This window comes from Arachis duranensis, chromosome 1, assembly GCF_000817695.3.
Source record: "Arachis duranensis cultivar V14167 chromosome 1, aradu.V14167.gnm2.J7QH, whole genome shotgun sequence".
NCBI classification, from domain to species: Eukaryota; Viridiplantae; Streptophyta; class Magnoliopsida; order Fabales; family Fabaceae; genus Arachis; species Arachis duranensis.
The window spans coordinates 48,895,457-48,910,181 of record NC_029772.3 but is presented as its reverse complement, the minus strand read 5'-3'; positions in this window follow the sequence as shown (position 1 = coordinate 48,910,181).

Below are 14,725 nucleotides of genomic sequence, written 5' to 3'. Positions count from 1 at the left end.
TCATTGGTGGGAATTTCAGATAAGCGTATGGAGATGCTTTATCCTTTTTGAATCTCTGCTTTCCTACTGCCTTCATCCAGTCCTTCATACTCCTTTCTATGGCAAGCTGTATGTTGGGCATCACCGTTGTCAATGGCTAATTCCCGTCCTCTCAGTGAAAATGGTCCAAATGCGCTGTCACCGCACGGCTAATCATTTGTAGGTTCTTGATCATGTTGGAATAGAATCTGGTGATCCTTTTGCATCTATCACTACGCCCAATACTCGTGAGTTTGAAGCTCGTCACAGTCATCCCTTCCCAGATCCTACTCGGAATACCACAGACAAGGTTTAGACTTTCCGGATCTCAGGAATGGCCGCCAATAATTCTAGCTTATACCACGAAGACTCTGATCTCAAGGAGTTGAGGGCTCTGTTGTCAGGAGAGGCAATCAACACGTATGAGTCAGGAGTCCAAGAGATACACGCTCAATCTTAAGTAGAACGGAAGTGGTTGTCAGTCACGCGTTCATAGGTGAGAATGATGATGAGTGTCACGGATCATCACATTCATCAGGTTGAAGTGCAAGCGAATATCTTAGAATAAGAATAAGCATGAATTGAATAGAAAACAGTAGTAATTGCATTAATACTCGAGGAACAGCAGAGCTCCACACCCTTAATCTATGGTGTGTAGAAACTCCACCGTTGAAAATACATAAGAACAAGGTCTAGGTATGGCTGAGAGGCCAGCCTCAAAGTCTAAGGAAAATATATCGTCCAGAATGTCTCTATGATCCAAAGATGAAAATACAATAGTAAAAGGTCCTATTTATAATGAAACTAGCTACTAGTGTTTACAGAAATAGGTAAATAATACAGAAATCCACTTCCGGACCCACATGGTGTGTGCTTGGGCTAAGCATTGAGCTTTACACGTGTAGAGGCTTCTCTTAGAGTTTAAATGCCAGCTTTGGTGCCAGTTTGGGCGTTTAACGCCAACTTTTATACCAGCTCTGGCGTTTTAACTTCAGAGTAGGACAGAGAAGGGGCGTTTGAATGCTAGTTTTCGTCGTCAAAACTCGAGCAAAGTATGGACTATTATATATTGCTGAAAAGCCCTAGATGTCTACTTTCCGACGCAATTGAGAGCGCACCATTTTGAGTTCTGTAGCTCCAGAAAATATACTTCGAGTGAAGGGAGGTCAGAATCCAACAGCATCAGCAGCCCTTTTTCAGCCTCTGAATCAGATTTGTGCTCAGGTCCCTCAATTTCAGCCAGAAAATACCTGAAATCACAGAAAAACACACAAACTCATAGTAAAGTCTAGAAATGTGAATTTTACTTAAAAACTAATAAAAATATACTAAAAACTAACTAAATCATACTAAAAACTATATAAAAACAATGCCAAAAGCGCATAAATTATCCGCTCATCTGTTACCAAATTTCATTTTCCCCCAATTTCATAAAACCTAGAATATCGAAGCTGGGTTCTCTTCATTTTCCTCCAATTTCACGTGTCTGAATGTTGTTCTCACTCCCACTCTCGAAGCTGTGATACCACCTCTCCCTCCGCCTCTTCGAACTCTCGTTCCGCCTCTTCGATCTCACAGTTCGTGAACCGAAACCACAATCCGGTGTTCTCACTTTCACTCCAGCTCATGTTGTCTCGCCTCTGGTTCATCCTCTCATGCCGTCGTCTTCTCGCCTGCACTGCCGTCTTTTCGCCGGTTTCATCGTCTGCTCGTCCCACGACCTGGTAAGTTCCAGTTCTCTTGTTTAGTTAGTTTCTTGCTCCTTAAATCTTCTTTAATCTTTACGTAATAATTAATTTGCTATATAATTATTAGTTGATTTAAGTTTTTAATTGGTTATTTAGTAGTTAGGTTTTGAATTTAGATTTTCATTTATCGATCTCAAAACATGTTTATTTTCTTATTAAGTTGTTAAAAATCATACATTATTAGGTTTTCATATCCTCTGTTTTCTAGTTGTTTTTTCTTACTAAGTTAGGATTCTAATTTCTAATTTCTGTTTTGTTTGATATTGTCAATTGGAAAAACTCATATATTGATTCTAGATGAAATTGTTGTATAGAGTAGTAATTAATTTGATACAAAATAAGAAGATTTAAAAAAGATTTTATGATAACAATTCTAGTTCAAATGAAATCAGACATGGTGGACTTGCTGTCAAACAGTGATAAGGTATGGTCTCTCACTCTTTCTTTAATTTATTTTCTATTTTTCCCCTTGAAAAATAGTAGAATAGGTATTTTCTTTAAAGCTGCTTCTACTGTTATTCAAATCCTTCTGAATTTATTGTTTGTATTTACACAATTTTTCTGATGTGCTGCTGCGATGAATTCTGTTTTTTTAGTAGACTCTAGTTATGTTTTCTTCTCTTTTACCTCTTTAGTTTTGTTTGAATATTTTGACAAATAGAACTGGAATCTGTGTAATCTTAAATCCTCAATTTGATTGCTGCTGGCATAGAAGGACTCATATATAGTTCTTTAAAATTGGACAATTTAATATCACTCTTAATCGGGTTTGCCTCTTTATTAACTTTTTTTCCTTCCAATTTTCCATTCCTGTTTTTGTTAACCAATCTTTGCATAATGCTACTAGACTTGATTAATTAGTATGAGAGGATCAGAATGTTTATCTTATTCTTTCAATTTTTCAAAAAAAAAATCCAAATATTAAGGAGCTGAGTCCATGAAGGTGAATGAATGATAAAGTAATTAAACCTGTTGCTATACACAAAAAATATGAACAGTTGAGCTAATTATATATGTGTCACACTTTGCTCATAGTCATTCTTTTAAGCTACTTTTTAGAAGGTAATAATAGAAAGCTAATAAACTTTTTTGCTATAGCAATTATGTTTTGCAGCCAAGCTAAACTGATAAATAATGCTTTAGTTTCTGTGATGAGAATAATGAAATATAGATGGAGATTCAGACTTGAGAGTACAGAAATTTAAAGATAAATGGATTACAATAAAGAAATAATATTGTTGAAATATAATAGTATGAAATAAATTGTTGGCATGTAGCTAGTGGGATTCACACTCTTATATCTTACTAGAAAGAGGTTAATAGTGTAGTGACCCGTGAACCTATCTTTGGGCTATTTTGTCATGTTCTTTTCAACTTGTATATTTATGTTGGTTCCTAAATTGATGGTACTTATTGTTCCCTATTATTCACTTTGATACTCTGCATTCTGCAATGTTTGAGTGATCAATTCATCAAGTATGTGCTGTGCACTCACCTTACCTCATCTCCACAACTCTACACTCAAAATCAAAATCATTCATTCCCTGCTTGCAGCTTCTTGTAACTAACAAAAATTATTACTACATCCAGATTAATTGATAAATTTATTATCTAATATTTGCTCAACCTATTTAATTTCGGTTACTCCTTTCAATTTTTGCCACATAAGTTTCAGATTTTTACACAGATTCGGATACTCCTTTGATTTGGTGTTATAGTGAGTTGTCCTTGTGTTGGACTTTTGGCTGCTTGTAATTATTGTTCAGTCTATGAAGGTGGAAACTTTACTTCGAATTCCAGACCACCTGCAGAGGTGATTTCATGATTATTTTTCTTCAGATTTTATTTCTGCCCACTATATGAGTTCTTATTAATTTTTTGTTTGATGTGCATCAGATGAACTTGGTTGAAGATGAATTTGGTTGACTGGTTTAAGGGAATGGTAATAAGTCATCGCAGCGATGAGCTAGTCAAGCAGATAAATACATTTTTCTAGGATTAGTATAAGGACTAAGTTTTTTATGTATAGTATCATTTTTCTTTTCTTTTTCATATGGAATGTTTATAGAATTTAAGTGTTATAAGTATTTTTTCTTTTTTCATTTTATTTGCATCACGAAGCAAATTTGTACAATGATTATTGATTAATGAAACAGGCTATAAAAGTTTCATTTTGTAAATTTGTGAATTTAATGAAATATTTCATGTTGTAGTAATTAATTTTAGTATATTTATATTATGTATAATATAAAATAAAAAATAAAAAATAGTATAATATAACTAAAAAAATGTTACTAAAGATCTTTTGTAATATTTTTTAAGTGTTACAAAAAATATTTATGGTAACATTTTTTGAAGTGTTACAAAAAATATCTTTGGTAATATTTTTCTAAGTGTTACATAAAATATTTATTGTAACATTTTTTAAGTGTTACAAAAAATATCTATGGTAACATTTTTTCTAAATGTTACAAAAAATATCTATGGTAACATTTTTCTAAGTGTTACAAAATATATCTATTGTAACATTTCTTTAAGTGTTACTAAGAAAGATCTATTGTAACATTTCTCATAATATTACTATAGAAGATCTATTGTAACATTTTTATTAAATGTTATTAAATCTTTATAAAAATATTAGTAAAACTCTTTAGTAACATAGGGTATATTTAACATTTGTTAAAATGTTACTAATATACATAGTTAACATTTTAAAATGATTTAGTAACATTTTTTAAATGTTAGTAAAAGTCAATTATGTAGTAGTGACTCAACTTTAAAGAAGTCGGGATCGAAGATTAGCTGGCAGACAGATAACCCTTATTCAAATAAGTAACTGCCCCTAAAATCTCTCAACTCACTTCCAGGAGCCATATCTCAACTTTCCTAAGATAAAGGGACGGTTATCCACCTGAAAAGGTGGAACTACTCCAACGGTGGTTATTGGTTCACCACTATAAATACCCTAACACCTTTCAGGTATCTCCAAGTTCCAATATTCTCTAAACCTGCTAAAACCCTTTGCTGACTTAGGCATCAGAGTGTCTTTGCAGGTATCACCCCCATTCCTTCATACACTCTAGTCGGACGGCGGCTCCCAGACGTAAACTAAGTCAGAGACCATCTCATCTTGATGTTTGGGCCAACCTTATAAGCCCAATCCATTAAGTTTAGGTTACCCACGTAACATTGGCGCCGTTACCGGGGACACGAGAGATCAACCAGTAATGGTGGAAGACTTGCACGAAGATGGCAATACAGCATCCAATTCCGAGCAAGAGAACCAAGACGTTGGAAATGACGACAGGGATATAATCACTCATCAAGGGGTGACTAACCAGCATAGAAAAGGCACTTCAGGGGTAAAAGACCTGAAGGTAAACTCCTCTGAAGGGTGCGAATCAGGAAAGGAAGGACAGCCCCATGCGGCTGATTTCATGGGATTGTTCCACGGCCACCAGGGGCGCCTGGAGCAGCTAGAGCAAGAGCTAGAACGACACTGAGAAGCAGAGAGAAATTTGAGAAGTGAGATCGAGCGACCAAAGGAGCTTGAAGAAAAAGCTCTTGAGACTAGAGTCTGCGCTTCGAAGTCGAAACTTTCGCAGTGACCGAGAAGTCTCTTCCTTGGGAGGGGAAGATCCGTTCAGTGAGGATATAATGAGGGCAAAAGCGCCAAGAAACTTTAAAAGCCCCGATATGAACCTCTACAACGGAACTACGAATCCAAAGCATCATTTAAGCAATTTTAAAAGTCGGATGTACCTAGCCGACGCTTCTGATGCTACTCGCTGCAAGACTTTCCCGACAACCCTAACTAAAGAAGCGATGAAGTGGTTCCATAATCTCCCCTCGAGGTCAGTTAGTAGTTTCGACAACCTCTCGCAGAAGTTCCTCATGCGATTCTAGATCCAAAAGGATAAAGTAAAGCACGCACCGAGCCTCCTGGGAGTAAAACAGGAGGTCGGAGAACCTTTAAGGGACTACATGGAAAGGTTCAACAAAGCGTGCTTGGAGATTCAAGACCTGCCCACGGACGCAGTGATTATGGGCCTAGTAAATGGACTCCGAGAAGGTCCCTTCTCCCAGTCCATCTCGAAAAGGCACCCGACCTCCCTGAGTGATGTACAGGAAAGAGCTGAGAAGTACATCAATATGGAGGAAAATGCCAGGCTCCGAGAGCCAATTTGGCGACCTGGGCACTCTCACTCATCAAAAGAGAAAGCGAAAGAGCCCAAGAAAAAAGAGGAAGTCGGCCCTGAAAAGCCTAGGAGATACCACAGGGGGGAGTCGTGGCGACTACTGTGAGTACCATAAGCTATATGGTCACTCAACAAATGATTGTTATGACCTCAAAAATATGATAGAAAAGCTGGCTAGAGAAGGTCGGCTAGACAGATATCTCATGGAAAGGTCGGACCATCACGGCAAAAACTTGGTGCGGTTTTTTATAACCCACACTACTAACCGGCAAGTGCACTGGGTCGTACCAAGTAATACCTTACGTGAGTAAGGGTCGATCCCACGAAGATTGATAGATTAAGCAACAATAGCTGATTGATTGGCTTAGTTGGGCAAGAAGAAATTGGTTTTGAGATGTTCAAAAGGTTTAAGTTCGAATTCAGAATATCAAAAGTATAGACAATTAAATAAATTGGGAATAAAATATGGAGAAAATAGTTAAGGCTTCAGAGTTATCTATTTTTTCCGGATTTACTTTTCTTACTAACTACTTTAATTATGTAGGATTTAATTTATGGCAAACTATATGTGACTAGACCCTAATTTCTTAGACCTTTCTAGTCTCCTCTAAAATTCATTAACTGCAAATTCCTTGGTCAATTAGTTCCAATTAGAAGCTACATGATCAAATTCCAGTTTGCATGCCACATAAATTCTAATTACCCAAAAATAGAAGGATTATATGTCACGTATCCCGTTAAATCCAGATAATTAAAATTTAGGAGAATATGTTTTCAAGCGGTTGTTCAAGTAAAGAGCTTTTCCAAGTTTTACAAGAACTCAAATAGAAGGAGGGCCATACTTCCGTTCCACCCAAATTCATAAAATAAAGAGCGAAAATAATTCTTAAATTATAAATCCATGCATAAATTAAAATAGAAAAAGCAATAAAATCAATCCATACAAATAGGCAGAGCTCCTAACCTTAACAATGGAGGATTAGTTGCTCATGGAATGTGAGATGTAAATTTGTATAGAATTCCCTAATGGAATCCCCTAATGTAATCTCTCTAATAGAAGAGAAGTCTCCCCTTTTTATAACTAATCCTAATTAATTTAAAATCTAATATTTAAAATTAAGATAATATCTTTTCCTATTTTAAAAACAAATTTGAATTTAAATCAGAATTAACTAACTCCTCCGCGTCTTGTAACGTGGGGACCGCTTCACTGGATCCGTGCCTAACTTGGGTGCTAAAATGGGGCCCAGAAATCACCCCCTAGCAGTTTCTATATTTTTTGCACGTGGTGCATGTCATGCGTACGCGTCGATGGTCTTTTCCGCAAGTCACGCGGACGCGTCGGTCTCGCGTACGCGTCGCTGAGCAAATCTTCAAGTCATGCGTACGCGTCAGTCACGCGCACGCGTCGCCATGGATACCTCCAATTCACGCGCACGTGTCAGGCACGCGTGTGCGTCACTCCTCGCAGCCATCTCTTTTGATTCTTGTGTTGCAGAAACTCCATCAAATCCAGCCGAATGTTACCTAAAATAAATAAAATTGCACAAAACTCAAAATAGCATCCATAGTGGCTAAAATATAATTAATTCTTAATTAAACTCAACAAATTAGATGCAAATTCACTAGGAAAAGATAGGAAAGATGCTCACGCATCACAACACTAAACTTAAATTGTTGCTTGTCCTCAAGCAACCAAAACTAATATAAGCTTAGGATGTGAATTTGCATGAGAATGAAAGTTCGATTAAGCCCATGTCTCTTCTTATAGTGGGGTTTACAACTGCAATCCTGAATAGTTTTGGCATTTCACTTTATCCTTTAAAGTTCAGAATGATTGGAATCCATAGGAACTCAGAATTCAGATAGTGTTATTGATTCTCCTAGTTCAGTATGTTAATTCTTGAGCACAGCTACTTTTATGAGTCTTGGCCGTGACCCTAAGCATTTTGTTTTTCAGTATTACCACCAGATACATAAATGCCACAAACACATAACTGGGTGAACTTTTCAGATTGTGACTCAGCTTTGCTAGAGTCCCCAGTTAGAAGTGCCCAGAGTTCTTTGGCACACTCTTTTTACTTTGGATCACGACTTTAATCGCTCAGTCTCAAGCTTTTCACTTGACACCTTCACGCCACAAGCACATGGTTAGGGACAGCTTGATTTAGCCGCTTAGGCTAGGATTTTATTCCTTTGGGCCCTCCTATCCATTAATTCTCAAAGCCTTGGATCCTTTTTATCCTTTTTTAGTTTAAAGGTTTATTGGCTTTTTCTGCTTGCTTTTTTTTTCGCAAGCTTTGTGTTTTTCAGTGCTTTTTCTTGCTTCAAGAATCAATTTTATGATTTTTCAGATTATCAATAACATTTCTCTTCTTTCATCATTCTTTCAAGAGCCAACAATTTTAACATTCATAAACTTCACTTTCAGAATTACAGAAAATACCACCATATTTAAGTAAATAAGACTACTCTTTAAAATTAACTCAATTTCTCATGCAATACATACTCTAAATTTTTTTTTCAAGCACTTAAGGGAAAACTAAACTAGTCCTAGGATTCTCACTAATAAAGGATCATGCAACAAACAAAGCAAAATAACAGAAAATTGGAACATAACATAGAAAAAGAGGGGAGGAATAAAGATGAAAGGAACTCAACCACCTTAGTTATCCTAGCGGTCGCTTTATTCTTCAGGTTGTGTTCCTTAATAAAGATGATTCGCCTCCCTTTTGTGCTAGAAAACCTATAAGCGTAGCGTCAACACCAAACTTAAAGGTTTGCTTGTCCTCAAGCAAAGAAGAACTGAAAAATAAAAGAGATAAATATTATGAGGAGAGAAAAATAAAAGGATAAAAGAATAAGAGAGATTTAGGATTGGGAGAGAGATAAAGAAAACTAGGCGGCGCAAGTGACGCATACGCGTGCTGCACGCGTACGCATGGGTTGCAAATTTTTCATAATGATGCGTAAGTATCAAGCACGCGTCCGCATGCCCTTGATTTTGTGCGATTTGCACGAAGCCCGCCGCGCTCCCGCGTGACTCTCTGTTCGCATGGCTTGGGAGCCAAATTTTCATACGACGCGTTCGCATTGTGCACGCGCTCGCGTGGATGGCCATATGTGCAACTGACGCGAATGCGTCAGTCACGCGTTCGCGTGCCCAAATTTGTGCTTTTAGCATACTTCCTACCCCAAGCCAGCACAACTCTCTGCCGAAACACTCTTTTACGTCGAATTTGCAGGTCACGCGTTCTCGTCGGGGACGCGCCCGCGTGAATGGCGAAAATCACAAACGACGCGAACGCGTGGGGTACGTGAACGCGTGGGATCGTTTGTGCGAAAGGCTCCATTCTGGCGCCACTCCTGCGCAACTCTTGTCAAATTTTATTTTTCACACACATGCATATGACGCGTACGCGTTAGCGACGCTTGCGCGTCATGTGCTCTTCTTCTCTCTCTTTTTTTATCCGCTTCTTATTCTAAAATAGCTGCATGATCAGAAAATTAGTAAGAACTCAATAAAAATCAAATAAGCAAGAAAACTACTACTACAAAAAAAAACTAAGAATGAAAAGGAACGATCATACCATGGTGGGTTGTCTCCCACCAAGCACTTTTAGTTAAAGTCCTTAAGTTGGACATGTGGTGAGCTCCTTGTCATGGTGGCTTATGCTTGTACTGATCCAGGAATCTCCACCAATATTTGTATTTCCAATGGCTACCAGTATCCCAAACTAGGCGCCTAACGCCTTTGAACAAGTTGAAGTAAGTGACAAGACCCCAAGAGTGTTGATTGTGGGAATGAATTCCAGGGTCCTAAACCTTGCTTTTACACTCGTCTTCTTCTGGATCACCATTGTTCCCACCGGGTGGCAAGCAATCTGAATTCTCACAGAGATATCCAAAAAACCTTCTAGGCCCATTCAAGTAAGCTCTACACCAATCCTTGCACTTCAATTTAGAGCATGCAACCATATTGAACCTTGCTTGACATCTCTTGCCACTAACCATCTTCCTCTTACGCTTAATGCCACAAAGAGCTATAAGTTGACCATCCGTCTCTAGTAGCCCATATTCAAGTGGGAAAGAAAAGGTTAAGGATAGGAATTTTACCCACTTAAATGTTGTATTGGATGGTGATGGCTTTGGAAGAGGTCTTGCAAGCTCCACTCCTTTGTGTTCTTCTTTGAATTCTTCTACCTCTTTGCAAGCTTCCTCAATTTCAACCTCTTCTTCTTGGTAGCTTTCTTCTAATTCAATCTCTTCTTCATTGCTTACCAAAGGCATGGGAGGTTGTGCATCTTTGTCTTCTTCCATATGTGAGGGTGGAAAGTTCTCTAATTCACTGGAGTATAAACTCCTTTGATTGGTTTCCTCACTTTCTTCCATAGGATCTTGCATTGTATCTCTTGGGAAGGAACTTGCTTGTTCCCCTTCCTGGTTCTTGATCATCGTCTGCACATAATACTCTACATTTTTGACACTCGTCTTTATATCATGTAGGAATTCATTCATGAGGAGCTCAAGATCTTATGGTATTTGAGATGAATAAGGAGATGGTGGCTCTTGATATGCATAAGAAAGAAATGCTTGTTCTTGATATGAATATGGAGGTGGTGGCTTTTGATAGTTGGAACATGGAGCATTAAAGTCTCTTTGGTTTTGACCTTACCAACCAAAATTTGGATAGTTCCTCCATCCACTATAATATGAATCACTACTCGGGTGTGAGTAGTAACCCATGTGATCTCTCTCCATTATTTTTTCTTAGCACAAAACACCAAAAATGATTAAACACACCATGTGGTAAATAGGAAAGCAAAGAAGACAGAACATACTTTTTTATTATTATTTTTTTGAAAATATTTTTTTGAATTTTTTTTTGAGAAAAATTACTACGGGGACACCAAATTTAATTTCAAGCTTAATTTCTATCCTTGTTGGAATTTTCTCAAGTGTAGTATCAAAAGGTTGTTATTTTCACTTAGTTAACCCTTACTAAATAAAGGAAAGTCAAGTGATTGAGCTAACTCTTATTCACAAATCCTAATCCTCTCCCTTAGGAAGGACTACCGTTAGTAAATAGAGAATTAGCCAACAACTTCCAATTTAACTAATCACTTGAGCATTCCAACTCAAGTGTCTCCTTTTAATCATCCCCCACGTCAAGTTGGGAATCTACTCTATCAACATGCATACCATCTTCATTGTTGGGAGAAGGGAGTAGAAAGGAGACATGATAATAAAATTGAAAGTAATTAAATAAATAATAAAATTAAATGAAAAAGTACTCTTTGAGAAAGCAGTTAAGGTTTCAGAGTTATCTAATTTCCGGATTAACTTTTATTACTAATTAATTTAATCATGAAAGATTTAATTTCATGGAAAATTATATGTGACTAGACCCTAATTCCTTAGACCTTCCTAGTCTCCTCTAAAATTCATTAATTGCCAATTCCTTGGTCAATTAATTCCAATTAGAGGGTGATGATCAATTTCTAGTTTATATGCCAAAAGAATCCTAATTCTCCACAAATAAGGGGATTATATGTCAAGTACCCCTTTAAATACAAACAATTAAAAATTCAGTATAATATGTTTTCAATCTGTTGTTCAAGTAAAGAGCTTTTCCAAGTTTTACGGGAACTCAATTAGAACATGGGTCATACTTCCATTCCACCCAATGTTCATAGAATAAAGAATGAAAATAATTATTGAAATATAAATCAAGACATGAATTAAATTAAAAAGATCAAACGAATCAATCCATGAAAATAGACAGAGCTCCTAACCTTAACAATGGAGGATTAGTTGCTCATGGTTCAGAGAAGAAAAATAAGGGTTCTGGAAAAAAAGGTGTACTCCCTTTTCTAAATGTACAGAGTTCCTATTATATCTAATCCTCATAAATTTAAAATCTAATTATCTAATAATAATTTCTTTTCCTAAAAATAAGATTTGAATTTAAATTCAAATTAATTAACAAGTCTTCAGCTGATGGGTGGGGACCACTTGATTTGTCCATTCTGCAGCTTCTAATCTGTGTTTTCTGGGCTGGAAACTGGGTCAAAACGTGGCCCAAAATCCACGCCAGCGATTTTTGTAATTTCTGCAGATCGCGCACGTCACGCGTACGCGTCAGTCACGCATACGCGTCACTGGTCTTCTTCACAAGTCACGCGGACGCGTCGGTCATGCGGACGCATCGTTGAGCAAATCCTCAAATCACGCGTACGCGTCAGTCACGCGTACGCGTTGCCATGGATACTCCCTGATCACGCGCACGCGTCAGGCACGCATGCGCGTCGTTCCTCGCAGCAATCTCCTTTGATTCTTGTGCTGCAGAAACTCCGTCAAATTCCACCGAATGCTACCTGAAATAGATAAAATTTCCCAAGACTCAAAATAGCATCCATAGTGGCTAAAATATAATTAATTCTTAATTAAACTCAACAATTTAAGTGCAAATTCACTAGAAAAAGATAGACAAGATGCTCACGCATCACCCACCACCGTAGAACCCAGAAAGACATATACATATAATCTCGGGAGGATTCGGTGGAGGCGGCCTCACAAAGTCATCTCGCAAGAGGCACCTGAAGGAAGTCTACCAGGTCGGGGTGAAGTTCCTGACCTCCTAACCATCTCTTTTACTAAAGAAGATGGGCAAGGCATCATTCCTAGACATGATGATCCAGTTGTGATAACCATGATCCTTGCCAATGCCCATCTTCACAGAACCCTGGTGGATCAGGAAAGCTCAGCCGACATCTTGTTCAAACCGGCATTTGATAAGTTGGGATTGGAGGAAAAGGAGTTAAGAGCTTACCTTGACACCCTGTATGGGATGAGGGATGCACCAATAAAACCACTAGAATTTATACCCCTACACACAACTTTTGGAAAAGGGAAAAATCCAAAACTCTGAGTATCGACTTCATAGTCGTCGATGTGGGTTCAACCTACAATGCCCTAATAGGCAAAACTACCCTAAATCGGCTCGGAGCAGTGGTGTCCACCCCCCACCTTTGCATGAAATTCCCAACACCAGAGGGAATAACAATTATTAGGGGAGACCAGAAATTAGCAAGAATGCTACAATGAAAGCCTGAACCTGAGAGGAAAGGATAAGGAAGTGCACACAATTGAGCTTAGAGGGATCAGAGCTAAGGAAGAGTTGCGACCACAACCCGGGGAAAAACTGAGGAGGTACAGGTAGGAGAAGAGGAAGGAAGAAACTCTAATGTAGGAGCCAACTTAAAAGAAGATTTGAAGCAGAAGCTTATAAGGCTCTTACAAGAGAATTCCGACCTCTTCGCCTGGAAAGCCTCCGACATGCCATGGATAGATCCCGAACTCATGTCACATAAACTGTCAATATACCCCGATTCGCGACCTGTTCAGCAAAGAAGACAGAAGCTCGGACTTGAACGAGCTCAAGAAGTGGAAGAGCAAGTAAAAGCCCTCCTAGAAGCCGGCTTCATCAAAGAAGTCAAGTATCTGGCATGGCTTGCAAATGTGGTGCTGGTCAAAAAGCAAAACGGCAAGTGGATGCTGTGCGTCGATTACACTGACCTGAATAAGGCATGTCCTAAAGACCCATATCCACTTCCAAATATTGATACCTTAGTAGACTCCAGCTCGGGATATCAGTACTTGTCGTTTATGGATGCGTACTCGGGATATAACCAAATTCTGATGTATAAGCCGGATTAAGAAAAGACATCTTTAATCACACCAAAAGCCAACTATTGCTATGTGGTCATACTTTTTGGATTAAAAAATATAGGGGACACATATCAAAGGCTAATGGATAAGGTGTTTGCACCTCACCTTGGGAGTTTAATAGAAGTCTATGTAGACGACATGCTAGTGGAAACCAAGGATGAGGCCAACCTCTCAACCGACCTCTCGCAAGTCTTCAACACCATTAGGATGCATGGGATGAGATTAAATCCTGCAAAATGTACCTTCGCAGTGGAGGCAGGAAAATTTCTAGGATTTATGCTTACACAAAGGGGGATTGAAGCCAACCCTAACAAGTGCAAAGCAGTCCTAGAAATGAAAAGCCCGACATGCTTAAAGGAGGTCTAGCAGTTAAATGGCCGACTTGCCGCCCTCTCCAGGTTCTTGGCGGGATCAGGATTAAGATCCTTACCACTCTTCTCTCTACTAAGAAAAGGATGACAGTTCGAATGGACTCCGGAGTGCGAAGAACCATTCAAGGAATTCAAAAGATTTTTAAGCCAACCTCCCATTCTGACCCGACCTAAAGTTAGGGAAGAACTCGTCTTGTATTTGTCTGTAGCCGACAAAGTTGTAGCATCAGCTCTAATACAGGAAGACGAGGTCGGACAGCATCTTGTGTACTTCACCAGTAAAGTCCTACAAGGCCCTGGTTAAGGTATCAAAAACATGAAAAGTTTATGTATGCCTTGATTGTAGCCTCTCGAAGGTTACGGCCTTACTTTCAAGTGCACACAATAAGAGTTTGAACGAACCAGCCCATGAAGCGAATCCTTTAGAAAACCGATATTACGGAAAGAATGGCTCAATGGGCCATAGAGCTATCAAAGTTCGACCTCAAGTACGAAACTTGGACAGAAATCAAAGCCCAATGCCTCACCGACTTCGTGGCAGAATATGCAGGAGATCAAGAGGAAGCCTCCACAGCATGGGAGCTATACGTGGATAGATCCTCCAACAAAGTTGGAAGCGGTGCAGGCATAATACTAGTCAACCAAGAGGGAAATCAAG